This window comes from Eptatretus burgeri, chromosome 5, assembly GCF_056783735.1.
Source record: "Eptatretus burgeri isolate ZD-2024b chromosome 5, Ebu_testis_v1, whole genome shotgun sequence".
In the NCBI taxonomy this organism is placed as follows: Eukaryota; Metazoa; Chordata; class Myxini; order Myxiniformes; family Myxinidae; genus Eptatretus; species Eptatretus burgeri.
In genome coordinates, this window is record NC_140965.1 from 119,316,583 (window position 1) to 119,330,394 (window position 13,812).

Sequence of the window (13,812 nt, forward strand, 5' to 3'; positions counted from 1 at the left end):
TGGTTACTGACCCGTACCTCACTCGTTGGTTACTGACCCGCCCACGTACCGCTCACTCGCACATGCCCCCAAGAACGGACCTCTCCTTTTTATAGGCGGCCTGTCTCGGCGGCACCGCCCCCCCCCGCAAATTCACCCCGCCCACTTGCGCACCGTTACCATGACAACCTGCGCTCTCGTTATTATTTTTCGCGGTGTCAAACGCCGATCGAAAAGGGTGGGTCTCGGCGTCCGTGAAAGAAATGTGTGTCGATGTTGCTGGAAAAAGGCGGGCGTCCGCGTCTGTGAAAGAAATGGCATGCATAAATGTGTCTGTCGTAAAGAGAAAAAGCTTCCCATAAGAGAGGGATCTATTCTTTGTCCTTCTCAACGTATCACATTTAAAATCCCACCAGACATGGGGATGGGTCTATCCTGGACATACATTTAAGGAAATAGCTGTCTGCGGACTGGATGTGTGGATGCATTCATCAGGTTGGATTCTGAAATGCGCCACAATATATATATATATATATATATATATATATATATATATATATATATATATATATATATATATATATATATATATATATATATATATATCTATCATGATATCTCAAAAAGTTGTGGATGAGTTATGACGAAACAAGGTGGATGAGTTGGATAAATGACTAGAACATGCGGATAATATTTTAGTTCGGATTCAGCCAATCAGTGGAATACAAAACGTGAACTGTTCAACCTGGCAGAGGTGTGCACTCCACCGAGAGCCATTCTACTTGGTGCTGTTTTGCCAAGTGTCGCTCTCTGAATGATTTTTCATTGGGTTTTTTTTTTCTACAACCTTTAATCTTTATTTTATTTAAATTGAATTATATACTTGATCAATGCAGGATACACATCACCCTTTTAGCACTTTCAAAACCCTTCCATTGAGTGGCTCTTGGACAAAATATTGTGGCATTTTACGTCATCATGACCAATCGAATCTGCCACTCGTAACTCCACCCATGTCCTTTCTCAAGACAGCACAGGGTATCGGGTTATATGAACTTTCTAGTTTATTCGATATGATCAGAACTGAAATGATACTACGCGAGGAATCTTGGAGGGTGGTGGCCGGGAGTGAGGGGAAGGATGGTTGTGTGGAAGAGAGAGGATGGAGAAGAGGTGCGGAGTGGGGGTGGGTGGTGGGAAACTCATCTAATCTTGGAAATTCCAAATTACAGCTCACAGAATGGATATGTCTAAGTGAGACAGCCAAGTCACACCACTGTCTTTGTTAGGTGGATTGTCCTAAATCCTTCATCAAATTTCCATCGGTGACATTGGTAGAGCGCATACCTCCACCAGGCTGAATGTAACCTGTTCAGCCTAGTGGAGGTATGGGCTCCACCGAGTGCTGTTCCAGATACCCCGCACACGCAAAGCGAAAAGTGAGGTTTAGCAATTGATTCATGTCCGTCCATCACTCCATCTGTCTGTCTTATCAGTTTTTGATCGTCAGTTTATGGTTGAGGAACAACTTATTTAAATCGAATGTTACATTTTGAACATGAATCGGAACATGAATAAGAAGACGAGTCTTTCGTTTTGCCGTACCTTGGCTCAGAATATGTCCCGATCACACATGTACAGAGGAGTGAAATAAGCCTGGTGTTGGCTTACTGGGTTGGGTGGTGGCTTGGGATCCTAGGGTCCTGAGTTCAAGCCCCGTTGGCCGCTGAATTAAATATACCAGGAGGTTGACTCAGCGTGTCATCCTTCCGGGGTCGGCAAAATGAGCACCAGTGTACTGGTAAGGGGGACACTGCATCGCTCCTAACCAATGATGAGAGAGAGAGAGAGAGATAGAGATAGAGATAGAGAGATAATTTTTTTGACTCTGCTTGTCTGGCAGTCAAACAAAATTGAGAATCATCCCAAACAGGAAATTACTTTTTTCAAGGATGTTATAATGGACACATACGGCAGGTACAAAGAATTAATGTAATGTGTTTGATAGGGTGATGTCATAGACACTGTGGAAAATGGTGGTGAAACCGGGAATAATTTATTCAGACGACTTTAAGAATCATTATTTTATTTAATTATATACCTGAAGACTGTACAACACAAATTGTCTATCATAATACTTACAGGAACCTCCAGTTTGCAGGATATAGTTCAATATTAATAAACGTCCAATGGGGTGTTAGGGTTAGAAGGGTTGTGCTCAAGCCTACTTCGAGCCTGGTGTTGGCTTCGTGTTTAAGGTGGCTGGCTTGGGATCTTTGGGTCCTGAGTTCCAAGCCCTCTTGGCTGCTGAGTTAACACCAGGTGGGGTTGACTCAGCCTGTCATCCTTCTGAGGTTGGTAAAATGAGTATATACTGGTATTGGGGCACAGCATCAGTGGCATTGTTGTGCCTAAACATTGTGCCCCAACAAAATAATAGTTACTGGGCATCTAAGCTGCCACATGCAAGAAGAAGGACGACTTCTGGATGACAGTATTTCAAAAGCAATAAGCTTTCAGATTTTTACCTGGGACGTGTTGCAGGTCTGCAAGAGCTCTGTTGTTGTTTTGAGAGTCGATTTTTGAAATGTCCAAATTCACCATTCACCTCACGATTTTTTTTTTACAGCCATTTCATTCAACCTTCATTACCTAATCTGATGAAAACTCTCAAATAATAATAATACTACTAATAAAAACGATCTCTTATAATGCTTCATCTTCCTCTTTCACACGTGTGGTAATCTTCACTGTATCATAATTTACTACTCTTCCACTATTTAAACAGACTGCTATAATTTTGACCTTTCCTTCATTCCTTGCCTAAAAAATCCAACTGTTACAGTGTTTCTTCTCTCCATTCTCTGAATTCGCCTTTATTACATCCATCAAGAATTGTCTTTAATCGCATCTCTGACCGAAAAATAAAAAACCCAGTTTGCCATGAGTGTTTACTTTCCATCAACCATCCTTTTTTCCAACTTCAGTGCCAATTCACCCCTCTCACCCCTCCCTCTCAAAACAACCATCACACTCTTCTCCCTCCAACCCTCCCTCACTTTTCTCAAAAACACCCCCTCACCTTTCTCCCTCAACTCTCCCCACTCATCCTTCTCCCACCATTCACCCCCCTCACTCACCCTTCTCAAAGTTGTCCACCCTCTCATCCACAAAGCTGCCTCCTTCCCCTGCCCTCTCATCTCCTGTTAATCACTCCACCTCCTCAAATCCTCAACTGCCTTCTGCCCCCTCTCTTCCCCCCTTTCCCCCAGCACAACAGACCCTTTTATCCTCCTCACCCGACCCCCTCCCCAAACAATTCTGCAATCCCCCACACTCTTTCAACAACTCTCCTTACCTCCCCCCCCTCCTCTCTTGTCCTTCTCTCCCCATCCCCTCCCACCCCTGCACTCAAAGCCTCCTTCCCTCCCTCTTCATTAACAGTGTGAACCTCAACTATCCAGGGTCTTCGTTCAAACCTTACAGATCTTTCCATACAGGTTGCCAATGACAAACCAGACATATTCTTCCCAACAGAAACTTTCCTCCCCCAAGACGTGTCTGACTCCCAAGTATCTCTCCCTGGTTACTCCCTCCTCCGGTATCACAGACCTGAGCCTCGTCCTGGTGGAGAAGTTGCTCTCTTCATCAAAGATTCCATTCCTCACTCTGCATACACTGCCCTCTATCCCCCACACCCCCAGGAATACCTCTGGCTACGGCTTCCCCTCCACTCCCACCTCATGTTTATATGTGTACTGTCCCATCCACCAAACAGTGATGACTCCATTTACACCTCACTGTCCAAAAACATGGACCAACTTCTATCTTCTCAGATGTGGCGACTTCAATTATCATCATGCCAGTTGGCTTGGTGTGGGTACCTCTCTCACCTCTCATGGCACCTCAGCAAAAGCTTTCTGTGACTCATTGGAACTGACTCAATCGGTCAACTTCCTGATCCGGATCTGAACCAATGGTACCCTGTCTATTCTGGATCTGATTTTGACAAATTTCCCTGAAAATATCTGCTGTTCTTCCTCCGATCCAATCGGTTCTTCTAACCACTTGCTTGACAAAGTGGACATCTCTCTGGCTGTTATCAGAGAACCACCTCAGTGCCGTCGAGTCTGGAATTTCACTCAAGCCGACTGGCAGGGTCTCCAAGCAGCCATTACACTTCTGGACTGGTCTCCTGTGACTACTTTCTCCAACATCAACTCATCCTGGGAATTCTTTCAAAGAAACTTGCTCTCCCTCATGCACTGATTTTCCCCTCTCTCGTCTTCAGTTGTCCTACCCTTCCTCCCGCCCATGGTTGACTGAAGCTTGTGGCGAGGCAGTTGTCCTGAAACAACTTGCCTTTGCCTCATGGAAAGCAAACCCAACTGAGGGCAATCTCAGTTCCTTCCACAAAGCTCGGAACAAGTGTATATCTACCCTCAGTAGAGAGAGAAAACAACATCTTTCTAAGCCCAAGTCTGAACTGTCAAACCTCTCTCCCTCCTCCAATTGCTGGTGGCATCTAATCAAATCTGTTTCTGGTGTTTGTTGCCCCTCCATCCCCTCCCTTTCCTCAAATGGACGCACTGCTGATACCGCACGTGAAAAGGCTGAATGCCTAAACTCGGTGTTTGTATCAAAATATTATGTCCAAAACACATCGCTTTCTGTACCCACCTTACCCACTTGCACCCAACTATCCCTGGACTCTGTGTCCTTTTCTCCTGACAAGGTGGAGAGCTTGCTGTCAAACCTCGACTCAGATTCTGCAACCGGTCCAGACGGCATCAGCACACGTGTCCTAAAAACCTGCTCTTCTGCTCTTGCTCACCCTCTCTCTGTTCTATTCACCCTCTCATTTGCTCAAGGTCATCTGCCATCTGCTTGGAAATCAGCAAACATTACTACCCCAATAAAAAAATGTGCAAAAACAGATCCCTGCAACTACAGACCAATCAGCCTTCTCCCAATTATCAGCAAGGTTATGGAATCTATTATCGCTTCAGACATTAAATCCTTCCTCTTCTCCAATGGCTTGATTTCCGATCATCTATTTCGTTTCAGACCAGGTCACTCTACCCTGGATATTCTGCTTCTGCTCTCCCATCAATGGATGGAGGTCCTCAATGCCGGACATGAAATCAGAGCCATTACCAGGACATATCTTGTGCTTTTGACATGGTCTGGCACCCTGTCCAGCTGACCAACCTCCTCTCTTCCTATGGTATCCACGGCCATCTCCACTCATGGCTTGCAGACGTCCTCCTGTCACAGTCAACGTGTGGCCCTAAGTGGAGTTCTTTCATCCGCTCTTCCTGTCCAGGCTGGAGATCCTCAAGGGAGCGTTCTGGGCCCTGTTCTTTTTCTGCTTTTCATCAATGATCTCTCCCACTCTCTGTAAAATCCTCTTTATCTCTTTGCTGATGACTTCACCCTCTGCCGTACCATCTGTCATCCCTCAGACTGGCAAGGAGCAACTTCTTCGCTCACTGCAGATCTGGGTAAAATCACAAATTAGTCCAACACATGGTACATGTCTTTCAATCCGGACAAATCTCACCCTCTTGCAATGTCTCTCCAAAAGGACCGTTTGGAACCCCCCCCCCATCCACTTTCTCAACAATCCTCCAGAAGATGTCCTTTCTTTCTAGCCTTTGGGTCTCATTATTTGCCATGATCTTTCCTGGGAAAGCCACATTTCAAACCTCGCCTCCAAAGCCAGTCTCCAACTGGGAATCCTCTGTCGTGCAAAGCCCTTCCACGACCCAACTGAGCTCCTGACCACTTTCAAAGCTTTCATCCATAGCCTGATGAAGTCCTGCTCTCCTCTCTGGGCTCATACTCCTGCCTTTCACCTTTCTCTGCTTCACGCTGTCGAAAACAAGACATTTCGGATCATTGGCATTTCCCGCGATGAGGCTGAGTCATTGGGCCTTTCACTCTCTCACCGCAGGCTGGTCAGTGGTCTCTCTTTCTTCTTCCTTCTCCTCTCCACTCTCGCCCCCACCCCCCTGCTCTGTCTGTGATTTGTCCCCACCGGATTTCCACAGGGTGCTCAAGGTCCACCAACAACCCCCTTCTGGGAAACCTACCAAAAATCACGAATCACTGCTCACCTTCACCCTTTCATTCCTCTTTTTCCCCACCTTTGGAATAAACTACCTCACTCTGTTCAATCCCATTCTTCCCTCCAGGCTTTCAAAACAGCTGTTCACCACCACCTCTTATCATCCCCCATCCAAAACCTTGATCTTTTTACCCCTGTTAATCCACCTCAAGGCCACCTCCTTCAAATACCCTGCTTTCCTTCCTGAAAGTCCCTGTAATGTCCATCTTGTGTACCCCGTGTACACTGCCCTTTACCTCTCCCTTCCACAGATCTCTTAATGTCTCTGTTTCCCACTCTTTTCTCCTTCCCACACCCCTATTGTCTCATGCCCTTCTTCCTGTGCGTTGTGTGTTAGCTCTTATATGAGCCTTGACAAGGTATCCAAAAAAAACACTTATCAAGTCTAACGATCCCATACTTTGTTGACAAAAGGAATTTGTGCTTTCATTATATCATGCCTTGTGTTTGTATAATGGTTAGGGTGGTGTGCTCGGGATCCAAGGATCCTCAGTTAAAATCCCACTCGGCTGCTTAATTAATACCAGGTGAGGTTGACTGCCTGTCATCATTCCGAGGTCGGCAAAATGAGTGCCAGCATTCTGGTATCCTGTGTCCGAGTGGCGACCCATCCAGGATTGTACCCAATAGCCAAGGAGACTGCTTCGGCAGCACCAACGCTCTGCACAGAGTATGGTCCCAATGGACGGATGGAAAGATCCTCCTATCCTATTTGGTGATTCATTTATCAACCAATGAGCATTGAGCTTATTACTCTGTGTCTATAAAACATGTATTTTGTTTCTGCTTCATTCTGTTCGCATTTTTGTTTGACAAGAGCGGACCGAAAAGCGTTGGCATGTCTCTGCTAATTCTTGTTTTGATTTTGAATATGTTTGTTTTAGTTTTGTCCCATAAACATTTATAGGGCCTACAGTATATACCGGTACATCAAGAGTTTAGATGTTCACTGTGGAATTAGACAACTTTCATTAAACTGTCATGTGTTACCATACCAATGCTCGAATACCAACATACTTACCTACATATCTTCTACAAGGCTTGATCTAGAAAGCTGACAGTCTGCTTTGTTGGGGCTATCAAGCTTTGGCACAGGTACGCCTCGCTTTCCAAGAGTGAGAGGAGGCACGTTCGTGTGTGACTGGTAGCTTGGGGAGAGTCCTTTTGGTACCAGGAGTGGGAACGTCGTGGTTTGCTTCGAGGACAGCACATCGAACACCTCTGGACTCAGTGATTGGGTGTTGGAACAATGATATCCCACTTCCATGGAAGGAGTCATGTGCACTCGTGGAACTAGGATTACGAGCGATGTTGTCTGGAGCAGCTGAGTTACAGAGAGCACCCCTCCGATTTGGAGGGCAGACATCTTTCTCCACTTCATAGTGGTGACAGACTTTGTTTACTAAGTCAGTTGAGATGCTCAGTGCTCTGTTGTCGGAGATGCACAATCCCAGGTTGACCGAGGAGTCTACCAAGTCGCGCTTGCTCGTTTTCATATGAAGCATCATGGTAAGATAGACTGGCAGAAGTGTTTCTGGTTGTTGGCCATCAGCCATGTCTGGCTGTTCCAGAGGCACCATCCCATCTGCATATAGTACTGTTATACATGAGGAGCTGAGATATGCTCAGCTGAGCAGCAGGCATTGAGGAGTCAATATTTGACCGTTCTTTTTATGCTTGGACCATTCAGAACCATTCCAACCAGTACCAGGAGTGATGCCGGCACTGATTTCTCCTGGCACCGACTGCCAAACAAATCCCGGAAGGCAGCATTCATTTTGAACACGTCTCTTTGCGAAATGCTTGCCGCTTTGGCAAGGTGGACAGCATCATCATCGGCATCATACTCGCATGCTTTCCTCAATGCTTGTCCGACATCTTGATTGAGGACGAGTACTATTTCGCAGCCTTGATTGTGAGCTTCCCAGTCCGGAAAGTACCCGAGTATTGCATATGATTCTTGATTTTAGTGGAATGCACCCATCCAGTACAAATTCACCAGATTAGTCATTTTGAACATTGGTAGCAACTTCACCATCTGTGCGGGTTTCATCGATGTAAGAAACCAACTCGGCAAGCGCTATGCCGTAGTTATCTCTATCGGTGTCCATTTCCTCTGATGGCTTGGCATCTCTTGCTTTATTGTACAGGGAGACAAAACACTGAGTATGATATTTAGCCTCTTGAGTGATCAGGTCTCCTGCGCTAAGTTTGGCCAGCAATGGCTTGTCCTCAAGTTTGAGAGCACACTTTCGGACATGTTTGTCAAGTTCAAATGTTGAAACCTCGTTTAGAGGTACACTACCTGCTGGATTTAGGGGGGAGGGGGGGGATCAGCATTCTCTTCACATGATGTCTTCCCGTTGTCTGCTCTCTGGAGTTCTGTCTTGTTGTACTGTAGCCTCTATGAGTCATGCCACTTGGCACTTTGGTTCTGAAGAGTTTTCTCAATAACATCTCCATCATTTAGCCAGGAAAGCTGCAGGCTCTTCAGAAAACATCCAATCTTTTGGGACCCTAAAAGGTTTGAGGTGATTGTCTTGTATCGGCTCCTTCTGCCCCATGTTTTGACTTTGCAGGACATCGTTGTACCTCGGAACTGTCTGACACAAAATACATTTGTCGTAGTCTGTTTGCAGACTTTTTGTGGCAGAAGTACCAGCTTCTGTGGGTTCATCACCTTATAGGCTTTGACCATTGTCAGGAGCTGTTATTGAGCAGGTTGAAAGGAAACAGGATTACGACCTCAACCGATACACAGTCACAGCCACTGCTAAGCAATGTGCAGCTCAGGCTTCTGTCGGGTTCTGAAAGCAGACGATGCATCTGTAGATTAATACTGAGTGCATGACAAAAGTGTTGTGAGCATGAGAAACAACTTGGGTCTGGTTTAATTTTACAACATTAATTTAATTTAACAACATTAAATTGCTTCATCCCCAAAACATACTGTTGTGGTTGACCAAATTCGCAAACCACCATTCAGGTCCCTTAGGTGAGATATCTCGGTAAGTATATGTGTAGTTAGGCCCAAACCCGTTGTCTAGAGGGAATAAATGTCATTCATGAGGGCTGCGACTCTTCAGGATAGCCGTTTTTCTTTTACTATCTTTATTTTGGACCAGCCGCCATTATTACAACCACCAACCACGTCTCAACAGCCATCACAACAACAACCACCAACCACAACGCCGCTTCACCACAACCGCCACGACCTTTACCGTCACAACTTGCCACCATCGCATCACCGTCATCTCGCGCCACTCGTGGGCACCGATGCTGGACTCGTGCAGGGCGCGCACCGAGGAGCGTGTTCAAAAGCATCGCGGACTTTCCGCAGAAAAACGGATCAAGAACAACTCACGCCCACTTTTGTTCCGTCCAATCGGTGAGCGAGGGGCGGTTTGGCCCCGCCTCCAGGGCGTTGGAGGGCGGTCGCTATATGCAAATTCATGGATCGAAAAGCATTCACGCCCACTTTTCCTCGGGCCAATGGGGAGCGAGGTGAAAGGTCGGAGGCAGAGGGTCAAAGATGAAAGAGCGAAGCCACGGGGCTTATAAGAACGACTGCGTTCGTCAGTCGAGTTCAGTTGAGTTGGAAGCGGAGGAAGAGTTGAGGGGAAGTTGGCAGTTGGCAGTTGGGAGTTCGCGGAGTCGGAGTGAAGAGGACGGAGCTGTGGAGAGGCGGCGGCGGCGAAGGCGGACGAGGGGGTGCTCGCGTCGGATTCGGGGAACTGCGGAGAGAGAGGGTGGCGGCGCGACCGAGGTCGTGGTGGAGACGCTCGTCGCGGGACCCAAGATTTTGTGAAATCCTCCTTTCCCCGAGCATCAGCAACCCCCTCCTGTTTCCCCCCGCGCTGAGATAGTGCGACAAAGGGGGGCCCCCTTCCCACCCCCTACCAGACACTGTCCGCGAGGCCCGCGGAGTTGAGGCACCACCGCCGCTCCGCGACTCATCATCAGACGGGTAGGCCCGACATGGTCTCGGCCCCAGGCCCGCCTACCCCCTCATCCTGGAGGGTGGTTCTCTTTTCTTTTGCTTTGGGAATGTGTGTTGTCGGCGCCGTCTGTGAAGTAAAATTGTATAAGTGTTGCCGAGTGCCCGGTAGTCGGATAGATCTGCATTGTTGCATTTGCTTTTTGTCTTCTTCTTTTTCATGTGCTTTTGGTGGAATTGTATATGTGTGCTTTCCGTTCATCGCGAAATAAATGTGCTTATTATTGAACTGTTTTCCCGCTTCGCTTCTTCATTTCTTTCATTGAATCCCCATCTTGCTTCACGTAAAGGGTTGGTCGTGGGCTAAGACGCCCGATAATTAATCGAACCGTCGAGGCCGACGAATAACACCGCTCGGTTATCCCGATAGTACGGAACGGGTCGCTTAAGTGGCCCGTGTCCGAAGTCGACCTGCGGCGAGGTGCGATCGCCCGGTCTACCCTCCGTGTGGGTACTTAGGTAGGTCGAATTTGGCGAGCAACCCTATCCCACGCGGGGGCCGATTGGCTCGATCGCGGTGAGACCGAAAGGTCCACCCATGACTAGTTCCCGGCGTTAGTCCGAGAGGGTCACGACGGGATTGTCCGTCCGGTGGGCGACGTGCCGCGATTCGAGTTACGTGGCCGCTCGCACGCCGGCGGGCGCGAATCCGCAACACTGGTGTCAGGTCGTGCGATATAAACCCATCGCCCTCCTCACGGCACTGGTAACGGAGAACGGGAAAACGGGCTCTCCTGTCTCCAGCTAAATTCACGGGAATCGGTCCAGGGTGAGAGAAGCGACCCCCGATTCCCTCCAAATTACGAGCGAGCTAAATTAACCCTTTACGAGAAGCAAGATGGCGTCTCAAGGCGAGCGGGAGCCGGGGGTATTAGAAATGGATGTAGAATGTGTGGAATCCATGGCTCAGGATGAAATCCCCGTGCAGGAAATGTTGGTTGTACAGGAAAACGAACTCGCCCAACTGAACCCAGAGCCCGAAATGGGTGCGGCAGCGGCCGCGGTGTATGACACCTCCCTCCCCCTCTCCACCAAAACCCCCCGACCCTTGCCGAAACGGCTCACCCAAGCGCACCCGACATGGCCCAGCTATTCACCATGCTGGCACAAATGAATGCGGAAATGAAAGGCATGAACGAAAGGATGGATGCAAACACAACTGAATTTATAAACGAAATAAAAAGCATGAACGAAAAGATCGATGCGAGTACACAGCAAATGAAGGAAGAAACGAAAAAGCTGCGGGGTGAGACGCAGAACATGGGCCGATGCCTGCAGGCGGGCATGAAGGCCGTGACCAGGGAGATAGGAATGGCGACTCCACGTGTGGGAGCGAACGAGCTGGAAGGGGGTGCAACGGCTGTCGGGCCCGCGGTGGAGGCGGGTGAAAAAATAATTCGGGGGACGTGTTGGGCGAGGGTCGTGACGATGACTGAAAGGGAAAAATTAAATGGGGAGACCAAAACGTGTGAGACGAGACACGAGGTGACGACAACGGAAATAATAGTTGAGACAAGGGAGGTAAAGGGTGAAGAGGTGACCGAGTTGGCAGAGACACGGGAGATGGGAACGATAGAGGGAAGACTGCACGATGAAGACGGGGTAAGTGACGCACACACACACACACGGAGGTAGTGGAGGACAATGGGGGTGAGCTGGTGGACTGGGTGGAGGCCCAGTGCGAGCAGCGGGATAGCCTCCTCCAGGAACGAGGGGAGGGAGTATGCCCCCTTGAGGTGAGTCAGGACCAGGTGGGTTCGGTCGTGCTTTGCGAGGTTGAGGGGACGGGTGCTGTGGACAGGTGCACGGAGAGCTTGGGGGGTATAGAGGCCCCGGAGACCCTTGTGGGGACATGAATCCCCAGTGTGGTTGTCCCTGTGTGTGTGGTGCAAGGCGTGAGTGCGTCCCCGTGTGTGGAAGCGACCCCGTGTGTGAGTGGTGTGGTGGCGATGGTGCCGGAGTACGTGCTTCCCAGCACGCCGTGTGTGGATGAGGCACCGTGTGTGGAAGAGGCCGTGTGTGTGGATGAAACGGCCAGTGTGGATGAGGAACCGCGGTTGAGTGCCCCCGCGTGTGTGAGTGAGGCACGGTGTGTGGATGAGGCACCGCGGGTGAGTGCCCCCGCGTGTGTGAGTGGTATGGTTTGTGTGAGTAGTATGGCACGAGTGAGTGGAAGGCCGCGAGTGAATGGAGCACCACGTGTGAGTGGTATGGTTTATGCAAGGGAGACCGTGTGTGTGAGAGAGCGGTATGTGAGGGAGATGTCAGTTGGCATGCGGGAGCACGCAGCCGCGTCTCCCGGTGTGAATGTAATGGAATGGAGTGTTAGCGTCGTGACACGCGGGAGTGCGTGTGTTGAATGGCGACGACGGCGACATGAGAGGAAAGAAAGCCGAGTGGCGGCTGTAGTTGTTTCGGGGACCGTGCCGGGTTCACCCAGCAGTGAGCACGAGGTCCGTGCTGTGCAACGCACGAGGCCACCACGTGCTCGCTTGCGAGAGTGAAGTCCCGGTCCGGAAACGCACGCGGTGGATTTGCCGATCCCGCGGACGGACAAAGTTTAGGCAGGATTTCGGATTTGGACCGGACGGGTTCTCCACGCGATCGTGTGTGTTAAGCTCCAACGGGCAAAGCACATGTGTTCGCGTGGGGAACCCCTCGAGACGTGGGGCTTGTGTTTTTTTTTTTTGCGCACGGTGACGCCATGGCTGCACGTGGGGTTGGAATCCGGCAGGAGGGGAATCCCTGCCGGATGGTACCGTCCAAGGAGGGACGAGGAACACGTGCAGCTGCATGACGTCACGGGCAGGTGCAAAGTGCGCGAGTTGCCGCGCTGGTGATGCGCATAAAAAAAAAAACAAGCCTCACTTTCGGGTGCACAGGATTCCTGGGCAAGGGGTGGAAGACCCCCTTGACCCGGGGCACAGGATGGAAACTAGTTAGGGGGAAGGGTTAGCTTAGTTAGACCGACTTCATGGGGCAGGGGTAAGTCCTCATGGAGTCCGTGGAATGGATTAGTTAGAGGGATTTAGTGAGCTTTAGGTGGGGAAATAAAATGATTTATCTGAAGACAGTGACAGACTTGTGAATGTGTAGAGGGGACGTAGCTTAGCTACGTAGTGTTAAAAGGAACGTGCTGTAGTTTAAGGGACGACGTGGGAGCACGAGTTAGTTCGGGGATGTAGTTAGAAGGATGGCAGAGTTCAGCGGTGTGTGTGTTGAAGAGTTGTGAGGTGAGTACATGATGAGTGAGTGAGGCCAGCGGGTCTGTGTGAGTGGAGCGAGTCTGGAATGCATGGTGCGATGAGTGATTGGGGGGAGGAGTGACTCCCGCCCAAGGGACCCCGGGGTCAGTATAAAGTGAGTTAGGGGGTTAGTCAAATTGAAAAATGGAGGTCGTTTTGTTGTTGGTGGGAGTGTAGGCTCGAAACCCATTTGGAGGGGTGCAGGAGCCCTGTTGACGGGCTGGGAGCATGGCTGCGAAAAGTGAGTATCGCTGAGTGGATACCCCGGGCACCAGGCTAGTCGGCCGTGGTAGGCCAAGGGCCCATGGGGGGCCGGGATAGCGTAGTGGGCACGGGTGCGCCTGCTTGGTGCGGGGGCCCGGGGCGCCATTAGCCGCGTGGGCAGTGTTGTGGGCATGGGTGACCCTTGGAAAGGGGCCTGGGAAGCCAGCCTGCCACGTGTGCGTTTCAGGGGAGGTGCC